At 38.4% G+C, this 21884-nt stretch overlaps 1 protein-coding gene across 1 annotated transcript in view; it reads right to left on the bottom strand.

The window, feature by feature from the left end:
• Positions 1–95: 95 nt before the first annotated feature.
• Positions 96–21884, bottom strand: part of cdk14 (cyclin-dependent kinase 14) — an 891964-nt gene continuing 870175 nt past the window's right edge. Inside the window, exon 15 of the mRNA XM_039736967.1 lies at positions 96–7254. The gene's annotated coding sequence lies outside the window, so the exon portion shown is untranslated. The remainder of the gene's footprint in view (positions 7255–21884) is intronic.

The following is a 21884-nucleotide window of genomic DNA, read 5'->3' as shown; positions in this document are numbered from 1 at the left end:
AATCATAGATCTGTGTTACAAAAATAAAAATCACTGCTTAATCAGTGCCATTAGTGGAGAAAAAAGGGAAAAGCACACAATTAAGTACAAAGTCATCCAAGGCATTAAGAGACTTTATTCTTATGTAACAATAAACAACAGATACAGAAGGACATTACATCTTCCATAATTACACTACATATAGATTGTAACAAATAATGCAACATTTATGCTATCGTACTATACTCTAAAGACTTTATAAAGTGTATTGGTCTTGCATTGCACCACCACTTTTTTAATGCTTTCTAACCACTTTTCAAAAGTATGCATTTCAGCGCATTATATAAAAGAGATGACAAAATATGAAGCTTTCATTATGCAGATTTTGTGTTTAAGATCACAGGAAAGCATAATAAGAACGTCCGCCTTCCTATCGAGTACGTTTATGCCTAAAATGTACAGTATAAGGCCATAAAGTCCTATGGTGTTCTCCTCTTAATTTTCAAAACTTGATGATGAGAGGAGGACATTCATAACCCAAAATGCGACATCCTAAAGCATTACCAGTATGCAGATTAATGGGGAACTGACACCCCCTTTATATATACAGCTTTAATAGTATATAACAAAGGTTACAAAATGTTTAAATATTCACAGATAAACATAAGTATACAAGAATAACATATTACTGACATCACATTCCATAACATGTCAAACAACTTTATAAATCACAGGAGTGATTGCTTTAAATATCTTTTTGTAAAAGTTTTCTAAAGAAATCGAAAGAAAAATCATCAATTATACTTTCAGTAACGTGTCATAACTGTCACAGTGCTAATGTGCAATAATACAGCCACTCCATAGTTTTATTACTCTTCCTTCATATTTAGAAAGCCTTTCAAATGGAAAACATTTGGAAACGCATATTCACAGAGACAATAAGATCATCTTCAATGGGATTAAAATGAATTGGTCAACAGTATGGTTATGTGTAAAATAAGAAAAATGTGTTGACGTCACCTGATTAGAAAAAAAGTACCATCATCTATCGTGCAAAGGATGGTAAAATAATGAGCTGTAATGGGGCAGTGAACACTAAACGCTATGACGTGTATGATTATGTCACCATGACCACCTCAACTTATTATTTGCATTTTCTAATGCATAATATTTTGGATGCATCCGTTATACTCATTATATCTTGAAATCCCATCATTTACCAAGCAAAACAAAATCATCCTCTAGAGATGGCACAATATCTCAGTTTTTATGTGACTATAAATTTTAATGATATGTGTTTTATTAATTCAAAGAATAATGAGGTGGAAACACGTATTTCTAAACCTGCAATGTGCAAAAAAATGTATGTGTGCATCCATACAGTGCCTTGCAAAAGTTTTCAAATTTTGCTGGTTAAAATGACATATTGCCGATTTGGTTCAGATACTTAAATCTCACATTTTCAGACTTTTTGGTTAAATTAGTTTTATATTATTAGTTATTTCAAAAGTACAAGTCCAACAAATTTTATGAAAGTGATGACAAAATATGAAGCTTTTGCTATGCAAGTTTTGTGTTTAAGATCATAGAAAACCATATTAAGAATGTAGTATGTTTATGCTTAAAATGTATAAGGCCGTAAAGGCAGCAAATATTAATAATAAAAACCAGTTTTCTTACATAAATATTCTGTGTGCAAACTTTAATATTTGGTGGAAGCACGCATCACTACAAAAAGCTTTACGTCTCTTGGAGTGTCTGTCAAGTTTGCACATGCTGCTCTTTTTCAAGGCACTGTATACGCTGTACCGATGTCTGCACAGAAACCCTGAAGCCTAAAATGGCACACCAGCTAAATCTCCACATCACCTGGCTTACAAGTTCCTGGATTTATGCTGCAGGTGAAGTGTCTAATTGAGTCATATACAGCATTAAGAAGGGTGACCTGATTTTCAAAGTCCCAAGCTGGGACACAACTTATTAATCCTGTGATTAAACAGCAATTAGGTCTCCCTTGGAGTTTCAAGTGCATTGTTAAGCGTATATTAAAACGATGAGCAAAGAGGTGGTGGTGTGGAGTCCCCTTGGAGTTTCGTGCTTGTTCATATAGTTAGTTGGTCTGTTAAAAACGGGACATTTGGTTATATTTCATTTATTAAACAGGAGCCCGAAAATGGGACTGCCCTGGACAAAAGGGACGTCTGGTCACCTATCATTAAGCAAATTTTATACAACCATTTAAATTATTTGATATTTTTCAGTATAACTGAGATTTTGCACTAGCTTGTCAGTAAAATTTAATGATAACCCAAAGTTGTATTGGGGAACATTTTTATTTGCCCAGCATGACAGAATTTTGGAACCTGCCTGGAATGATGTGTCTAAAGTGCACTGCATGATTGCATGATTGTAGCTACCAGTTTTGACTGAGAGAGTCGTGAGACATTTGCATCATACAGAGGAGGTTTTGGTGTTGTTGGCCGTACACACATCCACATGTGTTTTAGGTCTTGTCTTATTTTTCTGATCCCAAAATCCTTTTTTTACCATCTAATACACTACTATTTTTTTGCTCACACTTACTGATTTTATGGTCAGAAAGTGTTGGCAGTACACCACGGAGAGACAGGAGAATGAGATAAGCCCACTGTGTGCTCCAGAAAGTTTGTCTGAAGGGATACAAAGTGAAGTTTCCTATTTTCTAAACATAGTATTAGCGGCTTCGGTTTATTGTTGTGACATTTTACTTGCCTGTACATCATTTTTGGGTACATGTGTATGATGCAAATTTTGTGCGTCTTAAATATCCAGAAAATCTCAGGCAGGTTTAATATACCAAATTTAGAAGTCAGATACCTGTGTGCATTGGAAACATTATCAATTTAAACATACACCGACACACATTTTGTAAACACTACACAGATTTTTACATACATTTTCTACAGTTGAGTGAATGCACAGACTATAGTGAATAGGCTCAAAAGGGAAATGTTGCATTTAAAAGCAATTCCCAACAATTATTATATTTGCATGTTTGTGTATAGGACTGTGTTTATATATGATCTGATATCATGGGGTTCCTAATATTACTTTAACAACATCAATATTATTAATCTCAGACTGTTATTCACTTTGAACCTTTTACTTTAAAGTCAGTAGAGAAATATTTTGAAGAAAATACTCCAATAAATAAATGTATTGTGAAATGTGATAATAAAGTATTAAGAATACAATTATATATGAACATAAATACAAAAAATGTTTCATGAAATATGTTTTTGTGGCTTATTTCTTTATGTATGAATTTAATTTCATTAAAAACGTTTTCAGTGACTCTGCATTCAATAAGAAATATGTCTTGTAAATAAAAGCTGCCATTTTCCACCATCAAAGTTGAGAGGGTGGGCTTTTAAAAGTACTGTGTTTTGATTGGTGAATTTTCAGTAGGGTGGATGTAAATATTCGGCTATCATTGGCCACATTTATATGCTGACTCCTCGTGATGAATTCAGAGCTTCTCAATTTAAAGTAGCCACTTCTCACAATAATTCTGGTTAACTTTTCTTGCACTCGTATCTGCCATAGATGTGCACAGTCACAACTTTGAGCATCTGCTTCACTGAAGATTCACCAATCAAAACGCAGTACTCACTAGAGCCCACCCTCTCAACTGTGATGGATGAAATTTCAAGCTGAATTGTATGTTGCTGTAATAATTAAATACATAGATAAATAAACAACAAAAACACATATATCATTACACATTTAACAACTTATGCTCATATATCATTTTCATTTTTATTCTCACATTTCACAGTACATTTATTGATTTGTGTATTAATTTGTTTGGTTAATTTCATCTGAAATATTCCTCCACAAAAATGAGCCGCTGACATCATAATGCATGTAGTTTACTGACAAAAACACAGAATTTCACGTCATTTAATAACAGTTCTTACCCTAGTAATTGAAATAATGAGAGATTCTCCTAGAACAGCAAATATGATGAAATTCTGGAATAAAAGAAACCCAAAGATATGGGACCTACTGTTATATATATATGTATAGTATATAAATAGACATATACACACGTGCTTGTTGTATATGCAATAATACTGTCCCAGCTTTTAAGCTGAGTAAAATCTTAATTTGAAGAGAGTTCCATTTAAAGCATCACATGTATGAACTCTAAGACATTTAAAATGTGATCCATTAGATGAATAGTAATGAATAAAGTACATATTTTTGTACCACATAACTTTATTTTTCAAATAATACATTGCTTTTTTAAAAATGATTTAGGTTCACACTGACCTAATTTTAAAGTGGAATGTACAGTATTAACTTTTTTTTTTCTTTTGATAAAAGTGCTTTGGTAAAGAAGCATATAAACTATACTAAAACAAAAAAATAGGGTTTCAAGATTGTAACTCTTCTTTCCTCTGAACAGAGGAAGAAAGTCGTTTTTTACATTTTCTCCCATTTTGTTACAGCAACCTGATTCATCCCTCTATTCAAACAATAATCTCATTTTCAGTTTACACCCTGTATTAGTGTTTGGCTCGTCACAAAAAGGAAAAGAGGTGATTTAATCCTGGAAACAGAATCAAAGACTGCAATCTTCCAGTTGTATGGAAGACATGAGCCGTGCACCTGACTGTGCACCTACCTTACACCTTCCAGCCAAGATGTTAAATTTTAAACATGTCAAGCTTTTGTTTATGTTTTGATTTCTTTTACTATAGCCTCTGGATATATGTAATGAATCTTGCGTATTAAGCAACACAAATTATAGCCTATTAATGATGCTGGCTTTATTGAGAGGCTAGCAATATAAAACCATCCATTTGCTGTCTGAACTTGTATTTGTTTTCAAATACAGAACCAAAAGCAATTGAAATCTAGTTTGACAGCATTGGACATAAAGCATGAATTATCCCTGGATGGGAGGTCATGGCAGTTTATGCTCACACATGCACAACTTTGCATGCACTAATTCTGAACAAGTCACAACTTACTTAAATAACAATATGTTGGAGATATCAGGAAGTAGTGGAGAAGCCCTGCATGGACATGGGATAAACAGGCAATTCCTAATGAAATCGCGACCTGAGGCAGCAGTGGTGATCAATGCACCATTGGGAAGCTCTCCAGCTGATATTTCATCTACCAATCCATCCATTATCAGCACCCCCTTAGTCTAATACAAGGCAGGTGGGAACTGGAACCTTTTATGGCAGCATCCACAGGAATCAATCCAGAATGGGGTGCTGGCCCAGCCCATTGTAACACAAACATTATTTAGAGAAAACTGCAATACCCCAAGAAATAGCCTAATAGACAACTACTCTATATTATTGCATTATGCAACAGCTTATTTCTCTGCAATATAATGCCAGAATGTGGCCAAGCCACTTGGCTTAGGACTTGGCGGTGTACAATAACTGAAGGATGAATTAAATGAGTCCAATATCACTGCTAAGTGTGCATCATAATATTTGCAAAATTAATTATATTGCCATTTAAATAGATAATTGAGAACAGAAGTGTTTAACAAATGGTTGACTAGTTTAATTTATACCGGTATATTCCACTACAAACCTAATGAAAATAAAGTGAAGCATTCATTCAGTTAGATGAAATAGTAAAAGAAATAAAAATTTAAAGAGCTATGCAAATAAACATAATATAATGGAAATGTAATAAATTTTCTTTAGAATATGAAAATAATCTGTTCAAAGTAATGCAATCACCACAATGTCACTATTGTATTCTGATATTTACTTGGTTGGTTTTTCCTTATGAGAATTAAAGTAAGGCACTGAATTGCCAACAACTGTACTGAAAGTGACCTTGTAAAGGTGTATAAAACACACATACAATAATTTGACGAAAAGCTGTATTGTTCCACATAAATTTAAGTTTTATGAACGTTAATTATTTGGAACCATAAGTAGGCCTAAAGAACACAGGAGTGGCTTTTGCCAACAGAAGATGTTAAACATAAAATCCCATGCATTTTCTCAGCTGTTAATGTTATCAAGTGAATCCAAAGGCTATGGGGTCAAACTATTTAGTATATAAAATTATTGAAGAGGACTTAGTTAAAGTAATGCAAAATACATATTGCTTTTTCCTTAATTTTGTTAAAAAAACAAAAACTCAGCTGTGGACGCAATTAATATTCTAATATTAAAAATGCATATGTTGCTTTTTTTAAGCAATTTATCTATATAAAATTGCAAAAATCCCAACATTAGTAAATTCAAAAAAATACAGCTTTCAAATATAACATCTCAGGATGAAATCTCAACTTCTGTGTGTATGATGGAGAGTTAGGCAGTGAAAAAAAAAAAAAATTATTACCATGGAAAGTCACCCCTGCAGAGGCTGAATGAGGTGCAGCTTCTGGCCAGCTGGGAGGCTGCAGGCATGACGGGAAGAAGTTTTACTGTTTACTGCCAACAGTACTTTACCAATTATTAAAAGCAGTGCATTAAATCTATACTGTACACCTACAGTATAATCTGTGTGCATTGATACTGTATATAAACATGCCAACTATGAACACACATTTAATAAAAGTGTTAAAATGGATTTTTTCTAAACACAGGAAACAAAATTTAACTGAAAAGATGTGCGACTTCAAACACAAATCAGCTCTTAAACATTAGCTGTAAAGTAGTATTGGTTAAACCTCATGGACCGACTCCAAATAAAAACACTGACTCATTTGCTAATGTGTAAATAATGTTGCTCATTTTTTAACATTTATACTGTACTTAATGGAAATTCTTATTGCCTTGATATTTCTTCGGCTGCTCTATTGGGAGCAATGGTTATTCCTCACATGATTAGATTCTGGTTAATGACAAAACCAAAAAATAAATAAATAAATTAAAAAAAGATACCATCCATAAAGTAACACCTTTTGTCACAGTGGGTGGTGTCATGGGAAAGCCTACTGATGACACTCAAGTACAGTTTGTCAGTCACTTTACGATAGAGCAGCAAAAGCAGCAAAAAAGTACATCCCAGAAAATAGTAAACCAACTCAACAATCGACCAATGAAAAGCCAGAGGAGTTCCATGCGCATTGGGGTTTGACGGTCAAAATCATAAAATACATCTGCAGATACATAGGAGGGAAGCCAAAAGGTTTGCCACCTTGTTTTAGCTAGAAACTAAAACATGGCATGAGAAAAATGTATTTTTTCATCATCCAACATTTCTTCTTGCTGCTTGATGATCCTTGATACTGTCGACAGCATGAATCTGTAAAAAATAAAAAGAACAGAAATTTAGTACTCCTTTGATAAACATATTAAAATATACTTTTTATATTAAAAGTATTCACCCTTTGGAAGTTTTCACATTTTATTGTTATACAGAGTGAACTTAATTTAGCCTGTTTGACACTTATCTACAGAAAAAGACTCTTTAATTTCAGATCTCTGAAAAGTGGTCTAAATTATTTAAAAATATGAAACGCAAAATAATCGAGTATGTAAGTATTCACCCAATGCAGCACTGGTGCAGCCAATTGGCTTTAGAAGCCACCTAACTGGTTGAATGGAGATGACCTGTTTCATATGGCCGCAGTATAAATGTCCCTGAATCTGGGAGGTGCCACTTGTGATGAGTCAGTATTGTGGTCTAACCTACCCAATGAAGACAAAAAAACATTCCAGGCAACTTTATTAAAAGATGATTGAAAAGCACAAGTCAGGAGAAGGAGACAAGAAAATATCCAAGTGATTGAATATCCCTTGGAGTCCAGTTAAATCAATTAAGAACTGGAAAAAGCGTGGCACAGCTGCTAATTTAACCAGAGCAGGTAGTCCACAAAAAGTAAATGACTGTGCAACAAGAAGACTAGTTAAAGATGATACTAAGAGACTTCTGGGAACTCTGAATGAGTTATAAGTGACTGAGACTGGAGGGAGCACACAACTGTTGCCGGGTGCTTCACCAGTCATAGCTTTGTGGGAGAGTGACAGAGACTGTTAAGAAAAAACAGAAAACACACATATGACATACAGTATGATCAAATGACATATGCAAGACTCTGAAGTCTATCAAAAGAGTTTTCTATGGTCTGATTAAACTAACGTTTTTGGCTATTAGACTTAACACCATGTTTGAATCCTACACATTTTTCAAAAACATGAAATGTGGTGGGCGGCACGGTGGCGCAGTGGTAGCGCTGCTGCCTCGCAGTTAGGAGACCCGGGTTCGCTTCCCAGGTCCTCCCTGTGTGGAGTTTGCATGTTCTCCCCGTGTCTGCGTGGGTTTCCTCCGGGCACTCCGGTTTCCTCCCACAATCCAAAGACATACAGTGTGTGCTTGGTGTGTGGGGGTGTGTGTGTGTGTGTGTGTGTGTGTGTGTGTCCTGCGGTGGGTTGGCACCCTGCCCAGGATTGGTTCCTGCCTTGTGCCCTGTGTTGGCTGGGATTGGCTCCAGCAGACCCCCGTGACCCTATTCGGATTCAGCGGGTTAGAAAATGGATGGATGGATGGATGAAATGTGGTGGTGGCAACATCATACTGTGAGGAAGCTTCTCTGCAGCTGGCCTTGGAAGACTTGTGACAGCAGCAAGTAAAATGAGCAAAGGAAATTACAAGGAAAAGCTGAGGCAGTCTGCAAAAAACCTGAGGCTTGGAAGAAGATTAGTTTTCTGGTAAGGTAACGACACCAAGAATAAAATCAGTGCTACACAGGCATGGCTTATAAATAGAAATGTTTGTGTCCTAGAGTGGCCAGGTCAGTGCCCAGATCTCAGTACAATTGGGAATTTGTGACTGTACTTGACAAAAGACTGTTCACTCATAAAACCCATACAATCTGATAGAGCGTGAGCAGTTTTTCAAAGAAGAACATGGAACTACGGCAGGGTCCAAATGTGTAAAGCTGATAGAGAGTTGGGCACACACACTCAAAGGCTGTCATGTCTGTCGAAGGTGCAGCTACTAAATACTGACTTAAAGGAAGTGAATACATAGGTAATTACTTTGTTTTAATATATTTGAAATGAACTTATGCCATTTTGCATATATTTGTATTCACTTTGACATTAAAGAGTCTTTTATGTGTTGATCATTGCTAAAAAAGCCAAAATTTTCCTTGGTGATTCAATGCTGTATAATAATAGAATGTGATAACTTCTATTTTTTATGGGCACTCTAAATACAATTCACCAATCTTTATCAAAACTCAATTGGCCTTACCTATCCCATCCTTTATACGACATATAGAAGAAACAACATTTGTGTTCATTTATTTTATGAACCTGCTAGTGTCAAGATAGCCATGAGCCAACCTCTGTCCGGAACCAACCTTGAATGTGACAGCAGCTTACCACAATGCATTTTCAGACAAACTGTGCATAACACATTTATCTATACTAATAAAAGACAAAGCCCTTACTGACTGACTGACTGACTGACTGACTGACTGACTCACTCACTCACTCACTCACTCACTCACTCACTCATCACTCACTCACTCACTCATCACTAATTCTCCAACTTCCCGTGTAGGTAGAAGGCTGAAATTTGGCAGGCTCATTCCTTACAGCTTACTTACAAAAGTTGGTCAGGTTTCATTTTGAAATTCTACGCGTAATGGTCATAACTGGAACCTATTTTCCACCATATACTGTAATGAACTTCAGTTCGATGGCCGTGGGGGGCGGAGTTGCGTGTGACATCATCACGCCTCCCACGTAATCACGTGAACTGACTGTGAACGCAGTACGTAGAAAACAAGGAAGAGCTCCAAAGAGCGCTGAAGAAAAACGCATACAAGCTTATTCAGAAGTGCAGCAACAACAAGGCACGGTGTAAACCGTAAGTTTAAATTAAGTTTATAGACACGCTACCGCTGCCGTTTGTCATACCTTCGTCGAATACTTTATTCACGAGATACAAGTTTAATGAGAAGACACGAGGTATAAACGAGACTTTGGATCACTTTGTAACGGAGTTACATTTGCTGTAGCGAGAAACTTTTAAGTGCTGGGTCTTAGCTAACATTAAATAAAGCTGTGGACATCACAACATCTCACAAGAGAGCAGCTCACGTGAACTGACTGAACGTAGTACAAGTGATCACTTCCATGCTTCAAACCTGTTCACAAAACGCATTACACAATTGACAAGGTAGGAAAAGAATATGCTCTGAGCTGAGCTCCACAGCTAACGCGGTCTTGCGGAAGCAACTTCGTCACGCTGCCACCAAATACTCAATACTCAAAAATCCACAAGTTAATACACACACTGTCTCTAGAGTTTCTGCACACTCAATGTATTCCTCGCATCCCCGTTATACCCTCTGATCTCCCATTTCAATTGAAATGCCTCAAATTTCCAGTAAGGCTCTCCTTCACGATGACAAGTAATAAGTCTCAGGGACAGACCCTACAAAAGGTTGCCATTGATTTCAGGGAAGATTGCTTTTCTCCTGGACAACTATACGTTGCATTCTCAAGAGTAATCTCAGTGCACAGCTTGGTCATATTACAACCGGAGTGCTGAACTGACAACGTGGTATACAAAGAGATCCTTAACAGATAGTTATTGGTATATTTTCTCTCAGTTTAAAAAGGTTTTCTTTTCTTCTTAATAAAAATTTAAAAGCAGTGCTTTGTCGCTGCGAAGCGTGGGGATTTTGCTATATACAGCATATATATGTAGATATGTATATATATATATATATATATATATACAGTATATATATATATACATATATATAATATGTATGTATATGTATATATATATGTAGACATGTATGTATGTGTATATATATATGTAGATATGTATGTATATGTGGATCTGTATATATATATATGTATATATATGTGTCTGTGTGTATATATATATACATATATATGTGTGTGTGTATGTGTGTATATATATGTATGTTTATCTGTATGTATGTATGTGTATATGTGTATATGTATATGTGTGTGTATGTTGTGGCATCTGGCCGGGGCTGGAGCCCGGCCAGGACCCCAGGAGGACCGGAGGAGGGCTTGTACCTCCTCCAGATCGCGAGGGGGCGACCGCCCTGGTTATGTTGGGGGCCACGGGTAAAGGGCTTGGAAGCCAGGCCCTGTAGGGACCCGTGGCCACCGCCAGGCGGTGCCCCGGTGCCCGAACAACCCTGGAGCCCAGCACTTCCGCCACATCAGGAAGTGCTGGGGGGAAGAAGACAGGGGACACCTGGAGGGCTTCCGGGTGCGCAGCCGGCACTTCTGCCACACTGGGGCGTGTCTGCAGAGGAGTGCCGGGAAGCAGCTGGAGCCCATCCGGGTTCCTATTTAAGGGGCCACCTCCCTTCAGTCGAGAGCGGAAGTCGGGTGGAAGAGAGACGGAGCTGGAGAGGGGATTGGAGGCGGCCAGAAAGGCTAAAGGACTGTGTGTGAGAGGCCCGGACTTTGGGGGAATCGGTGCAGGAAGCACTGGGGTTTAAGTGCACGTAGAACTGTAAATATTGTATATAATAAAGGGTGTGTTGGGTGAACATAAGATGTCCGTCTGTCTGTGTCCGGGTTCAAGTTCATAATGTATGTGTGTATATGTATGTATATATATATGTTGATATGTGTATATATATGTATATATATGTAGATGTGTATATGTATATATATAGATATGTGTATATGTAGATATGTATATATGTTTATATGTGTGTGTTTCTGTGTGTGTGTGTGTGTGTGTATATATATATATATATATATATATGACAGCAACACTCATAACAGTGACAAAACAATTACATTGACGAAGCAGGGGTATTTTGCTAGTACTAAATAAACCACCAGCGGTGAGGGATGCCGTCAAGCTGAAGAAGGAGTCCTATAGGACTTTTTTGTCCTGTGGGTCTCTGGAGGCAGCTGATAGGTACCGGCAGGCCAAGCGGAACGTGGCTTCGGTTGTTGCTGAGGCAAAACTCGGGCATGGGAGGAGTTTGGAGAGCCATGGAGAGCGACTTTGGACGGCCGAGGAGATTCTGGTCCACCGTCCGGCGTCTCAGGAGGGGAAGCAGTGCAGTGTCAACACCGTATATGGTGGGGATGGTGCGCTGCTGACCTCGACTCGGGACGTTATGGGTCGGTGGGAGGAGTACTTCGAAGACCTCCTCAATCCCACTAACATGCCTTCCAATGAGGAAGCAGAGCCTGGGGACTCTGAGGTGGGCTCTCCCATCTCTGGGACTGAAGTCACTGAGGTGGTCAAAAAATTAGATACCCCTGGAGTTCCTTAAGGCTCTGGATGTTGTAGGACTGTCTTGGTTGACACGTCTCTGCAACATCGCATGGACATCGGGGACAGTGCCTCTGGATTGGCAGACCGGGGTGGTGGTCCCCCTCTTTAAAAAGGGGGACCGGAGGGTGTGTTCCAACTATAGAGGGATCACACTCCTCAGCCTCCCTGGAAAAGTCTATTCGGGGGTTCTGGAGAGGAGGGTCCGTCGGATAGTCGAACCTCAGATTCAGGAGGAACAGTGTGGTTTTCGTCCTGGTCGCGGAACAGTGGACCAGCTCTTCACCCTTAGCAGAGTCCTGGAGGGTGCATGGGAGTTTGCCCGACCGGTCTACATGTGTTTTGTGGACTTGGAAAAGGCATTCGACCGTGTCCCTCGAGGAATCCTGTGGGGGGTGCTCCTGGAGTATGGGGTACCGGACCCCTGATAAGAGCTGTTCGGTCTCTGTACAACCGGTGTCAGAGCTTGGTCCGCATTGCCAGCAGTAAGTCGAGCCCGTTTCCAGTGAGAGTTGGACTCCGCCAGGGCTGCCCTTTGTCACCGATTCTGTTCATAACTTTTATGGATAGAATTTCTAAGCGCAACCAGGGTGTTGAAGGGGTCGGTTTGGTGGACTCAGGATTGGGTCACTGCTTTTGCAGATGATGTTGTCCTGTTTGCTTCATCAGGCCGTGATCTTCAGCTCTCTCTGGATCGGTTCGCAGCTGAGTGTGAAGCGGCTGGGATGAGAATCAGCACCTCCAAATCCGAGCATGGTCCTCAGCGGAAAAGGGTGGAGTGCCCTCTCAGGGTTGGGGAAGAGATCCTGCCCCAAGTGGAGGAGTTCAAGTATCTCGGGGTCTTGTTCACGAGTGAGGGAAAAATGGAGCGTGAGATCGACAGGCGGATCGGTGCGGCATCCGCGTGATGCGGGCTCTGCATCGGTCTGTCGTGGTGAAAAAGGAGCTGAGCCGTAAGGCAAAGCTCTCAATTTAGCAGTCGATCTACGCTCCTACCCTCACCTATGGTCATGAGCTATGGGTAGTGACCGAAAGAACGAGATCGCGAATACAAGCGGCTGAAATGAGTTTCCTCCGCAGGGTGTCTGGGCTTTCCCTTAAAGATAGGGTGAGAAGCTCAGTCATCCGGGAGGGGCTCAGAGTAGAGCCGCTGCTCCTCCGCATCGAGAGGAGTCAGATGAGGTGGCTCGGGCATCTGATCAGGATGCCTCCTGGACGCCTCCCTGGTGAGGTGTTCCGGGCACGTCCAACCGGGAGGAGGCCCCGGGGAAGACCCAGGACACGCTGGAGGGACTATGTCTCCTGGCTGGCCTGGGAACGCATTTGGGATTCTCCCGGAAGAGCTGGAAGAAGTGGCCGGGGAGAGGGAAGTCTGGGCCTCTCTGCTTAAGCTGCTACCCCCGCGACCCGACCTCGGATAAGCGGAAGAGGATGGATGGATGGATGGATGGATAAATAAACCAGCAAGAGTGTTGGAACTGTTTTTTTTTTCCAAAAGATTCTTTTATTAACTGTATATTCTTCTTATATGAACTGATTTTGTGCTTTATTACTCAGTCTTCTTGAGCCAGGGTTCTGTTTCTTCTGATTTTTCAAATTTATTTTGACGTTGATTCTCAGTTTTGACTTAGTGCTCTGCTGTTCTCTGTGCTTCTGTTTCTCCTTATACCTCACCTGTCCCATTCCTATCCTTGTTATTTCCAGCGTTGTCAACTTCAGACCTCAATCCACCAATACTTTGTCTCCTGAAGCTTTTCTTACTCTGTACATGTAAGCCAGATGTGAGGCATGGAGAAGGAAGGAAAAGGGTAACATCTGGCATGGAGGGTTTTGTTACCTTGAGGGGGCATTGAATGTGAGGTTGCTAAATACATTTAGTCATTAACGGGCTTTGACCCAATAAAACCATCAGTGTCTGCTTCTTAGATGGCCTCGGGTAGACTGTACAGTACCCTTAAAGTCCTCTGACCTTTGATGTTTCAAGGTCCAAACACAATCAAGACACCATAAACAGCCACAACAGTCACACAAAAATCAGAGAAAACAGAGACTTAAAATAGTGGAAACTGCATAAAAACATTCCAGAGCCCCCAGATCAGATCATGAAAATAACATAAGAACATAAATTCTTTCAGTCAGACAGGAGTTTCTTATTCATATCATTGTTCTCCCACATAGCTGTGTTCTATATTTTCTTCTACCAATTTTTTGACTTCTCTGTTTTTACTGTATTTTATATTGGAGTTTTACAGCCTTACAGAATGCTGCACACACTGCAACACAGAAGATAAATAAATCATTTCAAAAATAAATAAAACTCAGACATTATCCCAGCTTTGCTGATTTTTGTTTAATAAACTCCACATTGCACACAGGAAACAGAGTCCAGTGTGATGCCTTTGGGTCAAAAAGCTGGTGATCTTGCATAATTATATACTCATATTTTAAAGTGTGGCAAGTTCATTAGCCCAGCTAGTGTTTCCATTCAAATCATAATTCACTGCAGAGGGTTTGTCAGAGAGAGGAGGCACCATCTCGGGAAGTCTGGCTGAACTGTTACCAGCCGCAGGGAACACATGTGTAGAAAAGGACAAATGGCCACTTACTCAGGAATTAAAATGATGTTCGAGCCCACTGTTCTGTATACATTTTGTGAAATATATGTTAGACTGTAACATTAATAGTATGCATTTTTTGTCTCTAAATAACAGTTCTCAATTGCATAATACATTCTCCAAGTCAGTTATCTGATGCATTTTCAGTCTGCATTTCAAAAATTGGAATCGGACAAGGAAAACAATTTCTGCTCAAGTGGCTATATTCGCATAATCTGTGGTGTGCCTCTTGCTTGTAGGTTAGAAGAGGTTATGAAAGTCCAAGAATATTGGGAGGTGCACATTTGACCCTGCTGTAAACGAATCTAAGAAGGATCAGTTCAGGCGTGTCTGATCCAATCGGAATGTCCTTAGTCAGCTGTATTAAGACCTCACCAACTTGATGGGGCTTGACATATGGGTGCTACCACAGGTCTTAACAAAGGTTCAGTTTTCATACAGGACTCATGCAGAGATGAAGTGATTATATGGATTTAGAATTGTGTTTTGTTCTGTGATTTTCAATTTCGTTGATATTTAAAAAAACAAATTCAGTTCTTTAAAATAACTGAAAGAATACTACTGAAGGAAAGTGCCTTGTCCTTCTTATGAATGTGCAACAGCACACATGCCATCTTATAGTTTATGTGATACTTACAGTATGCTGTATGTTTTTGAGAATGTGAAATTTTTTATCGGTTCCATGCACTGCACAGGCATAGCAAATACAGACTCTCAACAATATATGTGCTAATCTTCTAGTGATTACTTTTTAAATGCCTCACATAGCCCTGCACTTATTTCATCAATTTGCTGCTGTACAGATCTCACTCTTTCTCCTCTTTCATTTTCTCTGTTTAGCCAGGTTGGATGGTTGTTCCCCAAATTTTGAGTGGTTTGGCAAGTTTCTATGGCCATCCTGATGCCAGCTTTCTTTACTTGCCTTTTATGATACACAAGAGGAACAGTGACCTTTTTCTTATCTCAGGTCACTAGTTACCTCTATGCAGAGCAAACTGAAAATGTCTGTCATGACCAATGGCCACATTAATTGCATTACAGGGACTGAAAAATTCAAGATATCATTTTTAGTTTCAGGATGTGAAGGCATTATCTCTTGCAACTGTACTAAATGCAGTGAAAACATACCTGCTATCTTGACCAAAGTAAGACCTGTAAGATTGTGCAACATTTCCTAAGAAGAAGATAAGAAAATTTGAAATGTTGCAAAACATGAATTTATAAGCACCTCCTTTGTCATTTGCAGCACTTACTTTTTTGGTTATTTAGCTTACTAACTCATTTCTTATCACCCATCTCAACCCTCTTCTTACATGAAGGAGTGACAGTAAGACCAAGAACATTTCTATTCCAGGATATGATCACACACATATCTTTACAGCACTCTGTACACATGACAGTAATATACTCACTCATTCTGAGGCACACATTTTCATGTCGCATTAGTCACAAAAGAATATTCTAGGCCATAATATCAAAATCTAATGTCCTCATGTCAGATTTAAAAAGCATATAACCTAGAGCCTCATGTATAAATGATGCATATGCACAAAAATGTTGCGTATGTCCGTTTCCACGCTCACATTGCGATGTATAAAAACTAAACTTGGTGTAAAGGCACGCAGATTTTCACGCCAGGCCAATCCCTTGCTCAAACTTGGCGGCACCCACCATCAAAGCGGCCCTGCTGTTCCTGTGTGGTTTTCCTTTATTTTTTAGATTCATATCCCTGACGTGGCTTTATTATTATTAATACACTAAAATTAACCACATATTTTTTATTAATTTAAGGCATTTGATTGTAATCAACCTGCAACCATATAATGGAACACAGAATGGCCAAACTATTCCAAATACAATGGCTGCTTTAGCATTGTCACTGTCAGTGCACTGTATTTAACCCACTGTATCTGAGTGTGGAATCACAGCTGTACAGCAGCTGATCGGAAAGTTCTACCGCAAATTGTGTCCAGAGTGGGGAGAAATATCAGGATACAGCTTCTAGCACACACCATGCGCACAGTCTATTTAAACTTCTCCCATTTGGCAAACGCTTCAGAGACATTCCTGTACGGACCACACGGTTCAGAAACAGTTTCATCCCAAGAACTATAAATGCACTCAATCAGTCCATCAAGTGCTCCCGGGAGAATTGTTTGCACTTATAAGTACAATTGCCTCACTATAAACTTGCATTACAGTTGTAATATTACAGAACCTAAGCCACTTATGCTTTCATATTGTATATTTTTCACTGTTTTTTATCCTATTATTATTGTTGTTGTTATTTTACCATTTTATAGGAAAATAGGTTCATGGAGGATTTTATTGTGCCATACAATAACAATATAAGAATTTGAATCAATTGAGAGCGAGCGCGTATTTACAGATAATGATGACTGGCTTCTAAGTCGATTTAGATTTTTAGGACCCATCTTCGTGGAGCTCTTTATATCATTTTAAAGATGAAATGTATTAAAATATATACAGTGCATCCAGAAAGTATTCACAGCACATCACTTTTTCCACATTTTGTTATGTTACAGCCTTATTCCAGAATGGATTAAATTCATTTTTTTCCTCAGAATTCTACACACAGCACCCCATAATGACAACGTGAAAAAAGTTTACTTGAGGTTTGTGTTTTATATCGTCATATTTTGAATTTGATATTAGAGAGAGACACCATTTCAACAGGAAACATTTACTCAAGCATACTTAGGTCAGTAGACTCAGAACACATATACCAAATAGTATGTTTTTAAATTGTCTCCCCAATAACAGTGCTAGCATCCTCTTTTATGTTTCCTTCTTTCACTGATCAACTTAAAAAAAACGCGCAGTAGGAGTGTTGAGTACCCAGGGTAAAGCAGTAAAATTGTTAACTTCATGTCTAACCACCATGCACCACCCCACCACTCTTCATTGCCATGTTAAACAACAATGTTTGAAATATTCCAGCCTGGTGAAAATATGTCAATAGAATACATAAAGCATTATTTAAACACTTGGGTAAATGTAGGAAAATCTTATCCATGTCTGTACTTTTTCAGTATCACAGAAACCTATAATGAACATACACATGAAAATTTTAAAGCTCCAATGTATAAATGTTTAACTTCTACCAAATCTACCAGTTAAGCATTTTCTTTCTAAAAGCAAACAGCAATGTGTCCTCATTTGAAGAATTTTTCACTTTGCAGAATTTATTTTTCTAATTTTCTTACATAATGTTTTCATTATTATTTTATACCATTTTTGTAACATTAAATTTTGACCGTGCCCACTAGTTTGTGTATTTTTTCCAATGGCCATAGCTTTATTGTTCTTTGCAATGGCTTCCCTATTACCACCACATTGTGACAAAAAGTATGACACATGTCGCCATTTTGCTAATAGTATGTAATATGGCAGCACATTACTACTAGTTTCCAAGTTTGTGGATATCTCAAAAATCTTTGCAATGCGTTAAGCTACTAGATGTGTTTTTATCTTGAATTTTCTTTCTGTGTGTTGTGCTATATAGTAGCTTTGTCTGACAATCTTTTATAAGTTTTAGATTCTTGCCTGTGTCACACATTTAAAGATTGTTACACTTAGAACCAGAGGGTGGCGCTGTTGTCTAATGCCTTTTCTCTACATCCCACTGCAGAACGGATGCACCTCTGACATCACTTCTGGTTTCTGCCTTCCTGACTCCTCCCCTTCTGGGTCTTCCCATTGAAAACTGGCCTCAGCATCATCTTGGGGCAGTCTGTAGAAGACTACCATCTTTTTTTTTCTTTTGCTCCACAAACTTCATTATTTCCAATTTCAGTTACACAGTTCACCAAGGTACCCCAACCAGTTACAACGAGTCTTTTGTTTTATCACTTTTGTTTCAAATAAGGTTTATGCTCTTATCTCTTGGTCTTGGTGTTGCACATTATTATGTTTTGCCTTTTCCAGTTGTAGCAGAACACACCATATTGCTTATGACTCACAACAGTTTTGATGTAAGTATAACAGTGTGCCTAAAATGTACGTTATGTTTAAGATCTTTCTTTCTTTCTTTCTCTCTCTTTCTTTCTTTCTTTCTTTCTTTCTTTCTTTCTTTCTTTGTGTGCAATAATGTTACAAATTGTATTATTTGTTTATTATGCAACTGCCACTGTTATGATTTGTACACTTCATGATATTATCTTACTTAAGTCTTATCACACTGCATCAGTTTTTATTTTTTTTCAAATCATGACAAATTACTCTAAAATATATTTATCCCCTTCTTACCTATAAATGCTTGTCAAAATGGCACCACAGCATGAACACAATTTCCTATCAACTATATTTTAGCTTTGTCAAACAACCTGAACCTGTTAAAAGAATCGTCAGCGGTAACTTGAAGGCATGGACAGAAGTTGGGTCTCCAGACTATTTTGCCTACAGCACCATGCTACCCTTACACTCTCAATGATTCTATTTTACAGTGAGTATAGGAAAGAATCACTCCCTTTCAAAATATTCACATTTTGTAGCTTTGCAGCCTGAAATGAAGACGCATATAAAAAATACTTCTCCAGCTGTATTTACTCAATTACATTTATAACAGCCAAGTGAAAGATGTAATGGCAACATTTCAGAGAAAAAAAATAAATAAAAAAAACAGAATTATTGAGATGGTTAAATGATCACCCCCCTTCCAAAAAATATTGTAAACTTAATCAGGTGTAACTTAATCACCTTCTCCATTGCACACCAAGCTAATTGGCTTCTATCTGTGATCAACTGTAATCATTCTGATTAGTTCAGCATAAAACAGCAACTCCTAGAGCATTCCATTCCTTGGAAGTGCAACTGAATGCAAACAATCAACTACGGCTGGCAAGGCACTGTCAAAAGATCTCAGGGTCAAAGTTGCGGACAGACACAAGTCAGGAAATGGCGGTGGTGGTGGTGGTGGTTGGGAGCATGCACTGATACAGCCAGGAGATGGACACAAAAAAATTCAAAGGCTTTATCAATCTTTAGGAACACAGTAAAGTCCATAATCAAGAAGTGAAAAGTGTTTGGTACTTCTAGAACCCTTCCCGGATCAGGCCGTCCTTCCAAACTGGATGGAAGAGCGAGGAAGAAACCGGTCAGAGAGGATATCAAGAGGCCAATGGCAACTTTGAAGCAGTTACATGAGTTTTTGGCAATGATTGCTCATTGTGTGCATCACAATGTGGCTTGTATGGAAAGGTTGCAAGAAAAAAAAAATCCTGTTGTGGACAAGCAAACCCACATCTACAACACAGGGGCAACGATGGACGGTGATTAATGGTAAATTTAGCACAAATGTTTTTTCTTCCATTGAGAAGTACAGATACATGGAGTGTATTACTAAGTAATATCATGGGCAGTAGACTATGAGGACCTTCAAATCTTAGTGACATTTTGTGAATTTTAGGTGAATAAGGAATGAGGAGGTACACTGGACTGAACTGCCTGTTGTTGTCTTAATTGTTATGTTCTTACATATATTGTGGGTCTGGTATTCTGTCAAGGAGTGCCTCTAGCCTTGCATTCGTACTTGCTTATTTATGCTTTGGCTGTCCTCAAATTTTACAAGACATTACATGCATCATGATAGTCTCATGATGTTATAATTGGATAAAGTGTCTTGGAAAACAGATGCATGGAGGAAGTAAATGGACATAAATCGGTTTAATTATCTGAACACCAAAAAAATTCAAACATCTAACCAAATGCACTATTAATTCCTGCACCAGATTGTATTTTATTTCATATCCATTCAGGTAACCTAGTGACACTTTCCATTCAGCTAGGGGTGAGGAGAAGAGTTTAAAAAGCTAATTCAGTCATTCGACCATTCCAGCCCCATGAATGCAACACATTTAGTGCTTCTTGTAAGGCATTGACTGGTGATATGGCTTGTTACAAAAAAGGCAAGAAAATGATATGCATTCCTACTGTGGAGGGAAATGACCTGTATGAAACAGCACTGGCTCTGAAATTCTCACATACATCAGTACACTCAGACCGATTGATTAGTTCATGCAAAACCTGCCACCAACCAGACTCAGGAGACTAATTAGGGAGAGCACTGTCTCTGCTGCGCCCCACTGACACCTAATTTGCTCAGTTTGAGCCCCTGAGAGAGCCCATATTATCTGAATCACTGCATTTTCTACTTGTCTTACGTATTTTTTCTGATATGCAATTTCTGGGCTCTACAACATTTCAGCATAAAACTGAACACTCAAGCTCTGTGTGTTTAATATTGGCAAAGAGTTCTTCTCAATCAGGTTTCATACAGTGATTGTCAAGTAGAAAGCCCTCATTCTGTACAATTCAATTTCAAGTAAATCCATCCCTGTTCTGTAAGCTTTTGCAGGGTAATGAAAATTCAGTTTTTGACCAGAAGGTCATTTTGCATCGCTCAGGTTATTATGCTGTTGCAGTCCAACTTGCATGTTTTAAGGTGATGTGCTAAAGACAGAGAAGTGACATTATAATGGATTTGGCAAGTATTGAGATCCCTTAGCTTTCTGGACATTTTATTGAGTTATAATAGTTAATTTTAAATGGGTACATTTGCCATTTTGGCCCATCAATTTATGCTCATTAACCCATAATGACAAAGCAAAATCATGTTTTCAGAAAGGTTTATACGTTTATTAAAAATCAAAAAATGAAATCTCTTATTCTTTAAGTATTCAGAACAATTGTATTCTATTCAAAGCAAGTGTAAAAACAGATGAAGTATTGTTTATTCTACCAAGATATTCTAAAATGTCCCGGACATATTTGTTAGTGCCCCTAGAAAAGATCATAAATAATTGTATTGGAGTGATTTTTCAAACTAGCCATTTTCTTTAATTAGCGTCACACATGTCTCCAATTGTGCAATCAGTCATTCAGCCAATTTAAACTCTGCTGTTTGGTATCATTTTGTATCCCATACTGAAAATGGACCAGAGAAAGAAAAGTAGAGAGATGTCAGAAGAGATCAGAAAGAAAATTATGGGCAAGCACGTTAAA

The sequence above is a fragment of the Polypterus senegalus genome, chromosome 15 (genome assembly GCF_016835505.1).
Source record: "Polypterus senegalus isolate Bchr_013 chromosome 15, ASM1683550v1, whole genome shotgun sequence".
Taxonomy (NCBI): Eukaryota; Metazoa; Chordata; class Cladistia; order Polypteriformes; family Polypteridae; genus Polypterus; species Polypterus senegalus.
The sequence above is the reverse complement of the archived record's forward strand: the minus strand, read 5'-3'. Positions and strand labels throughout refer to the sequence as shown.